Source organism: Bos taurus, chromosome 6 (genome assembly GCF_002263795.3).
Source record: "Bos taurus isolate L1 Dominette 01449 registration number 42190680 breed Hereford chromosome 6, ARS-UCD2.0, whole genome shotgun sequence".
Taxonomy (NCBI): Eukaryota; Metazoa; Chordata; class Mammalia; order Artiodactyla; family Bovidae; genus Bos; species Bos taurus.
In genome coordinates this window covers 8807828-8825048 of record NC_037333.1, presented here as the reverse complement: position 1 = coordinate 8825048, position 17221 = coordinate 8807828, and the positions used below count along the sequence as shown (strand labels likewise).

General features: G+C 35.8%; 1 long non-coding RNA gene across 3 annotated transcripts in view; it reads left to right on the top strand.

The window, feature by feature from the left end:
- Positions 1 to 17221, top strand: part of LOC104972658 (uncharacterized) — a 150898-nt gene that overhangs the window by 41566 nt on the left and 92111 nt on the right. For 2 of the 3 annotated variants that reach the window (XR_009494815.1, XR_009494814.1), the window contains exons 3-4: positions 116 to 1304; positions 2479 to 2526. This is a non-coding gene — a long non-coding RNA (uncharacterized lncRNA). The remainder of the gene's footprint in view (positions 1 to 115; positions 1305 to 2478; positions 2527 to 17221) is intronic. The other variant, XR_003035061.2, reaches the window with a different exon arrangement.

Below are 17221 nucleotides of genomic sequence, written 5' to 3'. Positions count from 1 at the left end.
TTTTATTAATAATTTGTTTTTTCTTTCACCATAGACAAAGGAGTATAAGCTCACACTCCAATCCCTTTCTTCCTCTCTGCAGGCTCAACATTGATCAGATTTCTTTGATTTTCAGATTTTGACTCTAGGTTTGAGAGAGAAGGACAAGTCACTTCCACTGTCACCCTTATGGCAGAAAGTGAAGAGGAACTAAAAAGCCTCTTAATGAAAGTGAAAGTGGAGAGTGAAAAAGTTGGCTTAAAGCTCAACATTCAGAAAACAAAGATCATGGCATCTGGTCCCATCACTTCATGGGAAATAGATGGGGAAACAGTGGAAACAGCGTCAGGCTTTATTTTTTGGGGCTCCAAAATCATTGCAGTTGGTGACTGCAGCCATGAAATTAAAAGACGCTTACTCCTTGGAAGAAAAGTTATGACCAACCTAGATAGCATATTCAAAAGCAAAGACATTACTTTGCCGACAAAGGTCCATCTAGTCAAGGCTGTGGTTTTTCCTGTGGTCATGTATGGATGTGAGAGTTGGACTGTGGAGAAGGCTGAGCGCCAAAGAATTGATGCTTTGAACTGTGGTGTTGGAGAAGACTCTTGAGAGTCCCTTGGACTGCAAGGAGATCCAACCAGTCCATTCTGAAGGAGATCAGCCCTGGGATTTCTTTGGAAGGAATGATGCTAAAGCTGAAACTCCAGTACTTTGGCCACCTCATGCGAAGAGTTGACTCATCAGAAAAGACTCTGATGCTGGGAGGGATTGGGGCAGGAGGAGAAGGGGATGACAGAGGATGAGATGGCTGGATGGCATCACTGACTCGATGGACGTGAGTCTGAGTGAACTCCGGGAGTTTGTGATGGACAGGGAGGCCTGGCGTGCTGCAGTTCATGGGGTCTCAAAGAGTCGGACACGACTGAGAGACTGAATTGAACTGAAAGTCACTTCATATCTATTATTAATTGCACATTTTTTTCATTTCAACTATATTTAAACCTTCCATTTAAATTGTGTTTCTCTATGGTTCCAAAATCTATACTTCAGTTTGCTCTTGACTCACAAAAGAAGAAGATGACTTATGCTCCACCTCCCCTGAGTCAAGAAGTGCCAAGGAGTTCTTCACTTCTGTAGTTGGTAGGACTTCTGCAAACCACAAGCCCTGGAAAAAAGCATAGGAATCATAAAGAGGACTGGTCCTGAAGAGCACTGTGAAATAAGCAGGAGAATTAAGTAAAAGGAAGACCAGTTCTCAGTTTAAGGCTTTGGTCTCATCTCCACTCACAGAAGTGAGAAGTGTTGTTTGACAGAAAAAAAATGTAAGTTAAATCCTCTTTGGTGAAATAAAACTATTTGGGGGAAAAAAATAGAACAGCTTATATGAGGTTAACTCATAATTTACTTAATACCAGACTATTTTTAGTTTTCTGTGATGATTCCTCCTTAGTCAAGATTTAGAAGCTGTAGGACCCTTACTGACACCTGTCTTAAAGCACTCTACCTTCAGTGTAGTAGTCTGGAAGAAGGTTCCCCAGTATAAGGTCTTACTTTTAACGTGAAAAGCCTCTGCAATAAATAGACAATATGGAAAGAGAAACCAGGACATTTTTTTCTTTAGGTTTGAGGGTTTTTTTAATTAATTTATTTTTTTACAAAACCTTTTTTGTTTTGTATTGAGATGTAGCTGATTAGCAATGTTGTGATAGTTGCAGGTGAACAGCAAAGGAACTCAGCCATTCATGTGCATGTGTCCATTCTCCCCAACTCCCCTCTCATGCAGGCTACCACATAACATTGAGCAGAGTTCCCTGTGCTGTTCAGTAGGTCCTTGTTGGTTAGCCATTTTAAATATAGCAGTGTGTACATGACCATCCCAAACTCCCTAACTATCACCCCCCATCCTTACCTCCAGCAAGCATAAGTTCATTCTTTAAGTCTATAATATTTCTGTTTTGTAAGTTCATTTGTATCATATATTTTTAGATTCCACATATAAAGGATGTTGAGGTTTCCCAGGTGGCATAATGGTAAAGAATCCACCCTCCAATGTAGGAGATACAAGAGACGTGGGTTCGATCCCTGGTTGGGAAGATCCCCTTGAGTAGGAAATGGCAACCCACTCCAGTGTTCTTGCCTGGAAAATTCCATGAATAGAGAAGCCTGGCAAGCTATAGTTCAGAGGGTTGCAAAAAGTCGCACATGACTGAGCACACATGCACCCTTCTTGGGAGGAATAGCAAGGGATGTGCACACATCTTGCTTTCTCACAACCCTTAGTGGTTTTTCTGACCATGTTTTAAGTACTGATTCTGCTAAGTTTATCTTTTGAGAGATCAACAGAAGCACTTGAAAGGAAGACTTTACAATTCTTGTTTATGTTATATATTATTAATAGTTCATTTACATCAGATAAACATAAGTGGACTATTTTCATTATAGTCAACATGGAATGTTCTTCTATGCAGAAGTAATATTTGTTCTATTTTGTTCCAGAATTCAGAGGACTAACACATGATTTCCAAAGAAGCAGACTTCATTTAGGTAAGTAAGAAATTGTAATAATTAGAGTTTTCCAAAGATGAACAACTGTTGCAGAAATTGTTCTTTTATTTATTCTTGTAGGTATACAAATAAAATTTGGGTTACCCTCTATTAATGAGATAATGGAAGTTTGGCTTAGATAACTTTATAAATTCATTTTATCTGTACATACTCATGACAGTAGGTGATAATTTACAGAAATATCATATACGGCATGTGTTTTCATTTAAACTTGTTTTATGTAAAGTTAGGCATTTTAAAGTCATTAAAACTGTTTTTTCAATTTTCTTTGATACATTTTGAAACACAGAAGCTGTAGTAATCTCTATAGATAATTTTAGATTTAGTTGATAGCAGATAATCTAATTTGGAATTAATATGAAAAATCAGATATGTAAAAGAAGAGCATCAATATTTATAATTAATTACTTAGAAGTATATGATTTTGCCTTGGGAATTTTATAAACTCATTTTGTTATTAAAAGGATTCTTTAGAATGTGAATTTGATAGCTAATATAACAGAAACTAGGTTCTTAAAAAGTAACAGATAAAATTTATCATTGGTGTAGTTTCATTTATACCTTTTAAAATTAATAGTTAGTTGGAAATATAAAGCTGTAACCAGGTTAGTCATTATGATAGTTTTAATATGTCAGTCAAAAAATGGCCCAAATGGATGGCAGAATAGGGACCTTCAGAAACCCTGAATTCCATAAAAAGAATGAGAACAATGGCTAAAAAGTCAAAATCAAACTTTTCAGAACTCTAAATTAGTCAAAAGCTTGCAGCAATATAGTGAATATTTATTTGAGGAAAATAAAAAAAAATGTTAATGGTACACTAGCAAATAACTATTTAAAACAAAGGAAGGCCATAATTGAAAGTAAAGGAACCAAAAGAATAAGAGAAATATTAAATAAATCATAAAATGGCAGATAGAAATCTGCCATGTGAGCAATAACCCTCAATATAAATGGATTAGACATTCCATTCAAAAGGGAGAGATTGATAGAATGGATTAAAAAATCCAGTCCTACTATGTACTGTCTGTAGGGACACTTGAGGTTCAAACACAAATTAGTTGATGGAAATAGAAAATGAATGGGCAAAATGAATTGATTCTGTTGGAATGGAATGGAAAGATGTGGTTGAGAACATTAATCAGAAGAGAGCTGGATTGGGTATACTAATGTCAGGCAAAACAAACTTTAGTACAAAAATAACTAGAAACAAATAGAATATTTCATGATGAAAGTGTTAATGTATCAAGAAAACAAAAAATTAGAAATATATATGCACTTAACAACATATATATAAAGCACAAATTGACAGAATGGAAAATAGGCAATGCAATAATAGTTGAAGGATTCAATGCCTCACTTTCTATATTGATTAAGACAGCTAATTAGGAGATGAATGAGGAAACAGAGGATTTGAACAATAAACCAATTGAGAGTACTGCTATAGAACCCTCCACCAATAGCCCAACTAACTTACAACTATAGAACATTCTACCCATAACAACATACACATTCATTTCAAGTTAATGTGAAATATTTCCAGGCTAGATCATATGCTAGACTATAAAATAAGCCTCAATATATTTAAAGCATTAAAATCTTACAAAGTATATTTTCTAGCCTTTATAAAATAAAATCAGTACCCAATAGCAAAGAAATTTGGGAAACTATATGTAGGAGGAAATAAAAATATCCACTCCTAAATTACAAATGCATCAAAGAATAAATCTCAAGATAACTTAATACTTAATCTCAAGATATATAAACTAAAATGAAATACAATGTACCAAAGCTTACTTGGTGCAGCTTTAAATACATTGTTTGTAAAAGTCTATTTAAAAAAGGAAATAATCAAAGATATTACAAGAAAAAAATACATGTTTGTGAGTAGAATGAAAGCACATCCATCAATAAGGTAATGAATACTTTGTAAATGTTTTGTTCCTATAAGAATCTCACCTACCTTATAACTCTTTGATAATGCTTTATATATTTATTTTATGCAGTTTTCACAGCCTTTCCTAAATGTTGGGTACAGTACAAGCTTTAAAGAAATACAACATATTTAAATTCAGATGCTACTAATTTTCTCTTAATGGTTCCTTCTATGCTCAGTGTCTGTTCATCATATAATTTAAAAACATATTTCTGAATATCTCCACACAGTGACAGCATTTATAGTAGATTTCATTTACTGCATTTGATTACTGTAGTCAGCTTAAGACCTGAAGAATCAAAGTGTTAGAGTATTTAGATGAAAAATTATTATCATCTTTGAAGTCCGATAGACCTGAGTTGCATCCTGGCTTTATTCCTTAATATTTATGTGACTTTGGCTACAATCTTTTTTCATCATAGTTTCTACACCTGCAGCATAAGTATAAGAATCTCTACATCATATGCTTATTTTGAGTAGTGAAATAAGTGAGGTTGAGAGACATTTGCATTGAATGTATGTCAAAGGTAGCAGTATATATAAAATAAGATATAAAAATAAGCACTGGATAGTATATCAACATAAAAACATTCATTTATAAGTGCTCTATTTTAAAAAAATATTTAAGTATTTAGTCAATCAAATTCTGGACTTGCTTCCTAGAAATGTACATCGTTACCCCTACTTTCTAAAATCCTGATTCACCAGGGGAGGAAGAATAGAATAGAAAGTTGTATTTTGCATAAATGTCTCTGAGACTAGTTAATGTTTATGGAAGCCCACTTCTTATCATTCCTTTAAGACTAAAAAAGATAACCAACCATATAAAAAATGTTATTTCAAAATATTTCATTTTTTCATTATTTGGAAAAGGATCACTGGTGTGTTTGTTTGATAGTATCTAAGGTATTTACTTGGGACTTCCCTGGTAGCACAGTGGTGGGGTCACAAAAGAGTCAGACAAGACTTAGCAACTAAACAACAACAGTGAATTCATTTAGATGACTTTATCCTTAATAAATTCCTTTAGAATGGTAGTTACAAAACCTAGAACTCCTAGCTTTTAATTAGCAATACATTGTTACCAACATGTTGCTTTGGCCATCTGAATTTTTAGTAAATTGGCCACTTATTTTTTTAAACTCATCAGTATTTACAAACAACATGTGCACGTGTGCATGTTACATGTTAAGTCACTTTAGTTGTGTCCAACTCTTTGCGACCCTATAGTTTGTGGCCCGCCAGGCTCCTCTAACCATGGAATTTTCCAGGCAAGCATACTGGACTGGGTTGCTGTGCTTTCCTTCAGGAAATCTTCCTGATCTAGGGATTGAACCAGTATCTCTTAAGTCTCCTTTATTGGCAGGCAAGTTCTTTTTTTTTTTTTTTTTAACTTTATTTAATTTTATTATTATTTTTTAATTTAAATTTATTTATTTTAATTGGAGGTTAATTACAATATTGTATTGGTTTTGCCATACATCAACATGAATCTGCCACGGGTATACACGTGTTCCCCATTCTGAATCCCCCTCCCACCTCCCTCCCCGTACCATCCCTCTGGGTCATCCCAGTGCACCAGCCCCAGGCATCCTGTATCATGCATCAAACCTGGACTGGCGATTCGTTTCTTATATGATATTATACACGTTTCAATGCCATACTCCCAAATCATCCCACCGTCGCCCTCTCCCACAGAGTCCAAAAGACTGTTCTATACAGTCTGTGACTCTTTTGCTGTCTCACATACAGGGTTATCATTACCATCTTTCTAAATTCCATATATATGTGTTACTATACTGTATCGGTGTTTTTCTTTCTGGCTTACTTCACTCTGTATAATAGGCTCCAGTTTCATCCACCTCATTAGAACTGATTCAAATGTATTCTTTTTAATGCCTGAGTAATACTCCATTGTGTATACCACATTGTGTATGTGTATGTGTATACACATACACATTGTGTATGTACCACAGCTTTCTTATCCATTCGTCTGCTGATGGACATCTAGGTTGCTTCCATGTCCTGGCTATTATAAACAGGGCTGCAATGAACATCGGGGTACATGTGTCTCTTTCAGTTCTGGTTTCCTTGGTATGTATGCCCAGCAGTGGAATTTCTGGGTCATAAGGCAGTTCTATTTCCAGTTTGTTAAGGAATCTCCACACTGTTATCCATAGGGGCTGTACTAGTTTGCATTCCCACCAACAGTTTAAGAGGGATCCCTTTTCTCCACACCCTCTCCAGCATTTATGGCTTGTAGACTTTTGGATCACAGCCATTCTGACTGTGTGAAATGGTACCTCATTGTGGTTTTGATTTGCATTTCTCTGATAATGAGTGATGTTGAGCATCTTTTCATGTGTTTGTTAGCCATCTGTATGTCTTCTTTGGAGAAATGTGTATTTACTTATTTGGCCCATTTTTTGATTGTGTCTTTTATTTTTCTGGAATTGAGCTGCATCAGCTGCTTGTATATTTTTGAGATTAGTTGTTTGTCAGTTGCCTCATTTGCTATTATTTTCTCCCATTCTGAAGCCTGTCTTTTCACCTTGCTTAGAGTTTCCTTTGTGGTGCAGAAGCTTTTAATTTTAGTTAGGTCCCATTTGTTTATTTTTGCTTTGATTTCCAATATTCTAGGAGGTGGGTCATAGAGGATCCTGCTGTGATATATGTCAGAGAGTGTTTTGCCTATGTTCTCCTCTAGGAGTTTTATAGTTTCTGGTCTTACATTTAGAGCTTTAATCCATTTTGAGTTTATTTTTGTGTATGGTGTTAGAAAGTGTTCTAGTTTCATTCTTTTACAAGTGGTTGACCAGTTTTCCCAGCACCAATTGTTAAAGAGATTGTCTCTTCTCCATTGTATATTCTTGCCTCCTTTGTCAAAGATAAGGTGTCCATAGGTGCGTGGATTTATCTCTGGGCTTTCTATTTTGTTCCATTGATCTATATTTCTGTCTTTCTGCCAGTACCATACTCTCTTGATGACTGTGGCCTTGTAGGAGAGCCTGAAGTCAGGCAGGTTGATTCCTCCAGTTCCATTCTTTCTCAAGATTGCTTTGGCTATTCGAGGGTTTTTTTTTTAATTTCCATACAAATTGTGAAATTATTGGTTCTAGCTCTGTGAAAAAATGCCGTTGGTAGCTTGATAGGGATTGCATTGAATCTATAGATTGCTTTCGGTAGTATACTCATTTTCACTATATTGATTCTTCCAATCCATGAACATGGTATATTTCTCCATTTATTAGTGTCCTCTTTGATTTCTTTCACCATTGTTTTATAGTTTTCTATATATAGGTCTTTAGTTTCTTTAGGTAGATATCTTTCTAACTATTTTATTCTTTTCATTGCAATGGTGAATGGGATGCTTTCCTTAATTTCTCTTTCTGTTTTCTCATTATTAGTGTATAGGAATGCAAGGGATTTCTGTGTGTTGATTTTATATCCTTCAAATTTACTATATTCATTGATAAGTTCTAGTAATTTTCTGCTGGAGTCTTTAGGGTTTTCTATGTAGAGGATCATGTCATCTGAAAACAGTGAGTGTTTTACTTCTTTTCCAATTTGGATTCCTTTTATTTCTTTTTCTGCTCTTATTGCTGTGGCTAAAACTTCCAAAACTATATTGAATAGTAGTGGTGAGAGTTGGCACCCTTGTCTTGTTCCTGACTTTAGGGGAAATGCTTTCAATTTTTCACCATTGAGGATAATGTTTGCTGTGGGTTTGTCATATATAGCTTTCATTATGTTGAGGTATGTTCCTTCTATTTCTGCTTTCTGGAGAGTTTTTATCATAAATGGATGTTGAATTTTGTCAAAGGCTTTCTTCCGGCAAACAAAAACCCAGGTCCAGATGGCTTCACAGCTCAATTCTACCAAAAATTTAGAGAAGAGTTAACACCTATCCTATTCAAACTCTTCCAGAAAATTGCAGAGGAAGGTAAACTTCCAAACTCTTTCTATGAGGCCACAATCACCCTAATACCAAAACCTGACAAAGATGCAACGAAAAAAGAAAACTACAGGCCAATATCACTGATGAACATAGATGCAAAAATCCTTAACAAAATTCTAGCAATCAGAATCCAACAACACATTAGAAAGATCATACACCATGACCAAGGGGGCTTTATCCCAGGGATGCAAGCATTCTTCAACATCCGCAAATCATTCAGTGTAATACACCACATTAACAAATTGAAAAATAAAAGGCATATGATTATCTCAATAGATGCAGAGAAAGCCTTTTTTTTTTTTTTAAATTGGAGGATAATTACAATATTGTGGTGGTTTTTGCCATACATTGACATGAATCAGCCATGGGTGTACATGTGTTCCCCATCCTGAAACCCCCTCCCACCTCCTTCCACATCCCATCCCTCTGGGTCATCCCAGTTCACCAGCCCTGGGTACCCTGTCTCATGCATCAAACCGGACTGGTGGTCTATTTCACATATGATAATATACATGTTTCAATGCTATTCTCTCAAATCATTCCACCCTCGCCTTCTCCCACAGAGTCCAAAAGTCTGTTTTTAAATCTGTGTCTCTTTTCCTGTCTCACATATAGGGTCATGGTTACCATCTTTCTAAATTCCATATATATGCATTAGTATACTGTATTGGTGTTTTCCTTTCTGGCTTACTTTGCTCTGTATAATATGCTCCAGTTTCATCCACCTCATTCATTAGAAGTGATTCAAATGCATTCTTTTTAATAGCTGAGTAATATTCCATTGTGTAGTTCTTTAACCACTAACACCTTAGGTATGACACCACCTAGGCAATATCTATAAAATATGATCCTATTTACCTCCTACTATTATCGAATGAGCTTCCCTGATGGTTCAGACAGAAAAGAATCTGCCTGCAATGCAGGAGACCCAGGTTCAGTCTCTGGATTGGAAAGATCCCCTGGTGAAGGGAATGGCTACCCATTCCAGTATTCTTGCCTGGAGAATCCCATGGACAGAGGAGCCTGGCAGGCTAAAGTCCATGGGGTCACAATGAGTTGGACACGACTGAGTGACTAACACACACACACACTCACACACTATAGAATATCTATACTTGAGTAGATATCTGTATTTTAATACAATCTAAGCATTCTATCAAACTTACTGAGAAACTAAACAAAAGAATTAGCACATGTTTAAATCAAGAATAATCAGATTGAAAGTTATTTTATTGCCAAGAAATTAACTAACACACACACACACACAAAAGAAATTAACTAACACAGAACCTGGCATTGATATTTTAAGGTCCTATGGTTAAAATGACATTATCTGGTTAGCATAAGAAACAGCCATATACTAATGTTCTTTATAAGCAATTTCAAGGAGATTACTATCAAAATTCAATTTTGAAATGATTCTGTTAACTTATTAATGAAAGGATTTCAATTTATTTCCCCTGAGGAGGTCAGAAACACTGGTAGGATGTTAGATCCAAGACTTGTAATGTTTTATGATGGTTTTATTTTCAAAGCACTGTGTGCCAAATTAAACCTTGGAAGGAAGTTGATGTACCATTTGATTCTATAATTACTGACTTGGCCATGGACAAGCTGCTTACTCTAGATAGTAACAACTGAAAGTAAATTGCCCAGCTGTTACTGATGCTTTAAGGGACTGTATAACAGAACAGTGGTTTCAACCCGCATTTCAGGTTCTCTATTCTAAACAAATATGATAGCTTGATGACTTTTTTTTTTTTTTACTTTTTTCAACAGTCCATGAGGAAATCCTTAAATATATGTTTAATAATGCATTTATATTCAAAATTAGGCACTGCTAATCAAAAGTAATAAAATAGAGTATACTACTTCAAAATAAGAAATTCAAGGTTATTTCAGACTTCTTATTGTAATAACATATATTTAAAGTATCAAGTTATCAAAAATGATTGATTTATATGTGCAGGAACTAAAAATCAATCATGTTAAAATTAATTGAAGTAAATAAATATTCCTTAAGTTTAATTTTTATGATTCATTTACGTGAGTGTGATAAATTTCTCATGCTGATCTTCTCAAGTGGAAGCTTAACTGTGATGAAGTAGTTAAAAAGAATTAAATTTGAAGTAGTATTGTATCTAATGTACATAGCAGCTTGAGGATTGTGTCACACTGAAGAATTTAAAAGTCTATCGTATGTTATTTTGTTGCTTAATATCAATTATTCATTTAGAGTACCCTTTACATTTGGTTGTTTCAGTTAGCTCTTGCTGTGTAATAAACTATCTAATGGTTTTAAACAAAGTATTTGGCTTCAAATTTTGTGACTGTAATTTGGGTTGACATAGTTGGGTACTTCTATTCACCTCCATTGATTCACCTGTGTATGTATTTGCTGTCAACTACCAGTCAGCTGGGGAAGTCAACACTGTTTAAGGAATTTTGAAATCTGGCTAGACACATGTTACAAGGTCTGCTTCTCTGGTGACAAAGAGTTATCTTTATTAGGCCTAGATTTTGCTCCTTGGAAGTGTCAGCTGTTACTTGTAACACTGCTTTGGTGAAGCAAGAGAATAATATGATACTTTCTCACAGGCTTTACAGAGCTCAGAAGAATATGCCTCATTAACATATGATTTAGATATTCAAATATTTTGGATTAGAAATTATAATTTTTTACAATGTTAAGACCATTTGGAGTTGAATATAACTTAAATGTCATTTTCTTAGTAAGGATTGACATTTTCAATTTTGCTTTTATTTAATTTTGTCTTTACAACAAGAGAGCTCCTAAATTCTTGACAGAAGTCTCTGAAGACAGAGGCAGCTTAGATTCCCGTCTGTTTATGGAACTTTTTGAGAAATGTATTAATGAGTTGGCAGAGACAGAGCCTTTAAAGCCTGGCATATCTGATTATCATGTCATAAGCACAGGAAGAGAACCCTAAGGCATTAAGAATTCTCAAACATTAGTAGTGGTTTTCCCTAAAGGTAGTTAAGTACACTGACAATTTAGTGAAGTAGCACATCTTCGTGATTATCCTTTCACTGACTGACTCTGAAATCTCATCACAAATGCAAAGTATTCTCACTTCCTCACCTTAGATTTAAAGTTCCAGGTTTCCATTTTATGTAGAAAAATGTACAGAGTGTGGGCCAATAATAACATGTTTTTCATTGTACCTCAAATAATAAAATTATGTTCTTTAATTTATAGTTGTGGAATATTGTGAAGTGGGTGGTTTTATTTCTTGAAACTGTCAGCTATTCAAATACCTATAATCTTACTTGTAAGCATATAACTTTATTAGTCTTGAAAGTGTGTAAGTGAAAGTGAAGCTTGCTCAGTTGTGCCTGACTCTTAGTGACCCCATGGACTATACAGTCCATGGAATTCTCCAGGCCAGAATACTGGAGTGGGTAGCCCTTCCCTTCTCCAGGGCATCTTCCCAACCCAGGGATCAAAACCAGGTCTCCCACATTGCAGGAAGATTCTTTACTAGCTGAGCCACAAGGGAAGCCTAAGAATACTGTAGTGGGTAGCCTATCTATCCCTTCTCCAGTGGATATTCCCGACCCAGGGATTGAACTAGGGTCTCCTGCATTGCAGGTGGATTTTTTACCAACTGAGCTATGAGGGAAGCCCAAAGTTATTAGTTAAAGTTACTAGTCTTATAACTTATAAAAAGGAAATTTTAATACTCATAAGTATTATAAGACTGTTACTCCAAATTGCCTATAACCTCATGGTGTGGTGCTTGCAAATATTTTTGAGTGATTTTGTAGGTGAATTTTACAGAAAATGAAACTATTTCATGAAAATCACTGTGATTCTTATAGAGGAACTGGAATTTAATCAGTAGCCAGTATAGGGAGACTCTGTTACAGGGTTTTAGTGACATAGCCTCTTTCAATCAGAGAAGGCAATGGCACCCCACTCCAGTACTCTCGCCTGGAAAATCCCATGGATAGAGAAGCCTGATGGGCTGTAGTCCATTGGGTCGCTAAGGGTCTGACATGACTGAGCGACTTCACCTTCATGCATTGGAGAAGGAAATGGCAGCCCACTCCAGTGTTCTTGCCTGGAGAATCTCAGGGACAGGGGGGCCTGGTGGGCTGCCATCTGTGGGGTCGCACAGAGTCGGACAGGACTGAGCCGACTTAGCAGCAGACTTAGCAGCATCCTCTTTCAATAATTTGACTCAGAAGCATTTTAGACAGACTGAATTGATGCTTTTGAACTGTGGTGTTGGAGAAGACTTTTGGGAGTCCCTTGGACTGCAAGGAGATCCAACCAGTCCATTCTGAAGGAGATCAGCCCTGGGATTTCTTTGGAAGGAATGATGCTAAAGCTGAAACTGCAGTACTTTGGCCACCTCATGAGAAGAGGAAAAGACTCATTGGAAAAGACTCTGATGCTGGGAGGGATTGGGGGCAAGAGGAGAAGGGGATGACAGAGGATGAGATGGCTGGATGGCATCACTGACTCAATGGACGTGAGTCTGAGTGAACTCCGGGAGCTGGTGATGGACAGGGAGGCCTAGTGTGCTGCGATTCATGGGGTCGAAAAGAGTCGGACACGACTGAGTGACTGAACTGAACTGAACTGAATATTCTTACGAGTTGTATCAGACATGAACATACTCCAACACATTGATCCGTAATGTTTTTGTAAGTTCAGACTTTTTTTTTTTACAATGGTTTTGGCATACAAACCACAGGCATACTGATCAAATTATTCCCAGAGTATGTTGGGTAGGTTGGATAACAGAGTCAAGTTTCAGAACAGTGTCTCTTGCTTAGCATAAGTACTTGTATTAAAAGTAACATACCTGTGTACAAGACAGAAAGAGTATCACATATGATAGCATGTGTAAAATAGGTACATGTTGGTATACTGAAATACTCTTATTAACTTAAATGTAGATTAAGAAACAATGAGGTAGAAACAGGAAAACAATCTTTGCTTCTACTTTCCATTTAAATTATTTCTTTAAACCCTTTATTTTCTTAATCCTAGATGAAAACATAAGAAATTTCCTTAGGATTCTGTTCAGGTAATATGGTGGGCATATGTGTTCTGTTCAGGGCATATGTGGATATGCCCCCCTGACTTTCCATGGAATACAATGATAAGATCTAGTCAGAATGCATGGGGAATGTATTTGAGGATTGAAAGTAAATAGGAACTGCTTGACCAGATTCTAAGTAACCTATGTGATCTGAATTTTTTATTTTCCTCCCTGTTCCCTCTAGCCCCAACACATGAACTTAGCTTAGTGGTAAACCTGGATAGCGCATGATAGTGCAGACAGAGGGCTCCAGGAGAAGCTTTCTGCCTCTGACTTAAAGAGCAGGAACCTCAACTTCTAAAGCTAAGCGTAAGTTTAAAAAAAACCCTATAACTTGTTTTTTCTTTTGTCTTTTTCTGTTTTCTCTGTGCCCTGGACCATAGATAGTTCACTGACATTGGTAACTACAGTGGCAGCAGAGAGAGAAACAATGCATTACCTTTAGGGTAACAATAATTCAGATGTTAGAGATTAATAATTAATCTTTAATTAATAATTAGAAAATTTTCACCAGAAGCCATGGAAGAAGGAACTTGAACAACATTTAAAGTATTGAGAAAAAAGAACTGTCAAATGCTAAATTATATAGCCAGTGAAAATATCTTTCTGAAATGATGATGAAATAAAGATATTTTCAGATGAAGAAAAACTAAGAAAATTCATCACCAACAAATAAGCTCTAAAATTGTTGCTAAAATTTCTTCAGGCATAAAGGAAATGATACTAGAAGGAAACCTAGAACACTGAAATATCAGGAAGAAAGGATGAACAACAGAAATTATATATATTTAAGTCAATATTTGCAATTGTTTGGCAATTGCCTTATGTATATAACACACATATATTGTATACATACATGCACATACTTGCTAAACATGCTTTAAGAACTCTAGAGGATAGTTTATAGTGTATGTGTATAGTTTACCTATATTTTTGTGTGTGTGTATATATATATATATATATATATATATAATTTCACTTGAAGTAGAAAGATGTTGATTTTAAGTAGCCTGTGAAGAGTATGCATTTTAAATCCTAGGGTTTTTTTTTTCTCTGCAAAATAAATTTTCCAAAGAGATATATTTAAAATTACAATTGATACATTAAGCTGGAACATAATATTCAAATAACCCAACATAAAAGAGAAAAAGGGAAATAAAAAGCAGGAAAGAAGACAACAAAAAAGAGTAATCCAAATCAGTCAATAACTACATTTCTGGAAGTTTATTTTAAGGCACCTATTAAAAAATATAACTTGTCAAAAGGTATTAAGAAAACAACACAACTCTATATTGTCCATAAGAAACTCACTTCAAAGTTAATGATATATATATTGGTTAAGGTCAAAAGGATAGAAAAATTAATGCTCTGCAAAAGCTAATCAAAGAAGGTTTGAGTGGCTACGTTACTCTCTGAAGTAGATCTCAAAGCAAATTACCAGGGATGAAAGAAGATATTATGAATCGATAAAAGGATCAGTTCACCAAGGGGAAATAACAATCTTAAATGTTTGTAAACTTAAAAATAGAACCTTAAAGTACACAAAGCAAAAACTCAAAGAAATGAAAGTACCCTGGAAGCTCATCCATCCTTAATTGCATCTGCCACCCCTGTCTCTTGCAGTCACATCATTTGTTTGTTTGTTTTTAAATTTCACTTTTGCTTTCCCATTGTCACCACATATGCTGTCTTAGCCCCACTTCAAACAATATTTTCTTGACCTCACATCACTGTAGAAACTATCATGTTTTTTTTTTCCTTTTACAGTAAAAACTTAGGAGTTGTCTGTGTTCCCTCTGTCTTCACCTGCACTCCTCTGACTGCATATTGTACACATTTTATATGCCCATAATTCCATAAAAATTGCAGTTCTCAAGGTCATGAATGCCTCAACATTGCCTAATCTGATAATCATTCTTCCTTTCTCACCTTTCTGAACTTTTGGCAGCATTTGACAGTGCTGATCATTCCCTCTGTGGAGTACTTTCGAACTCCATCCTTTGACCTCACTGGCTGTTTCTTTCTCCCCGTTTTTGGATCCACTTCAGGTAACTGACCTATGAACAAGGAAAGACTCTACCCACCTCCCTAGTAGCAGCTTTTTCTAAAATTGGTCAATTTGCTGTATCTTCTAGTTGCTCAAGCCAAAACGAACAAACAGAAAAGCACAATTTTGTCCTGAATGTCTGTTCATCTTTCACATGAAATTCATTAGCAGATCTAGTTTGAAATTTTTGCATTGGCCTCCAAGAAATCTCCCTCTTTTTTTTTTCTCTCTTGTTTCCATATGCACCCACTGTATTTTCCACACTACTCTGAGAGTGATCTTTCTGAATGTGAAGTTAGATCATGTCTTATCTCTGGTGTTCCACTCTGACAAGAAAAGCCAAAGAATTTTTATGTCCAACAGGGCTCTACATAGTCTTCCCCTCCTGATAAGCCATCCTCAATTCCTTCTCCTAGCTCATTCACTCAGCACCATCCAGGCACTTTGATCTCATTCTTTTTTCAGTGCATGGAAAATGTTCTGTAGGTCATCTGTAACTCCACCTCTACAATCTTACTGAGCTGTTCCTCAGTTATATCTATGGCTTTTACTAGCAATTCTATTATAAATATTGTATCTCTCATCACTTTATGACCCTTAACCTGTTTTTTCCCCTCATTCTTAGTTCTTTCTACCACTTGCCATAATGTGTATTTATTTGTATCTGTTGTATTTCCTGTTTTCCACTTAAAACTGAGCGATACAAAAACAGGCCTTTTCCCTTTAAAAATTTTTAATGACGTATAATTGATATCATATTTATTTCAGGTATAACATGATTCATTATTTGTACATATTATGAAATAATCACCACAGTGTCTAGCTACATTCTTTACTATACCTAGTTAATTTTTTTTTTTTTTTTTTGTCATAATAAGAACATTTAAGATCTGCTCTGGAAGCAAGGTTCAAATACACAGCACACTATTGTTAGCTATAATCCTCATGCTGTACTTTACATCCTATGATGTATTTATTTTATAACTAGCAGTTTGTACCTTTTGACCACCTCACATTTTTTATTGGCAGTGTTTCTATCAGTGAAAGTAAAGACTGACATGTAATAGCTGCCCAGTAAACATTTGACAGATGACTAGTGGAATGTAAAGGTGATTGTTGTGCCTGAGAGACAGTGATGATCAGGAGGAAGACTGGGTAATGTATACAAGGAAAGTAAGGACACCGAGGAGCCACTCTGTGGCTTGAAAAAGAAAAGTGATAGTACCTGCATTGGAATGGTGAGTGATCACTGTGTCTGCTGTGGCAAGAATGGATTTTAGGGAAACAGGATTCAGGAAGTTAGGTGCCTAGTGAACAGTCTCAGAGAGAATTGTGGCCTAGACATGTACAGTAGGGTATTCCAGCATAAGCCACAGAGTGGGTGGTGGGGATGTGACCACTAAAAATGGGATGTTTTCAAGCATCCAGAAGGCCGTTTAACATGGGCATCTAAAGATGGTGCTGACTGTATGTAAGGGGGAGGCCACACCACGGTAGGTGAAAGGAGGGACTGCATGAGATTATTTAGATAAGAATAGATGAATGCACAATGTAGTCCAACAAATACATTTAGGTATTTGAACAGGGCCCAGAGAACAACAACAAAGAATGAAAAAGAGAAGCCAATATCATGAGGTTAAGCCCATAGTATAATGGTA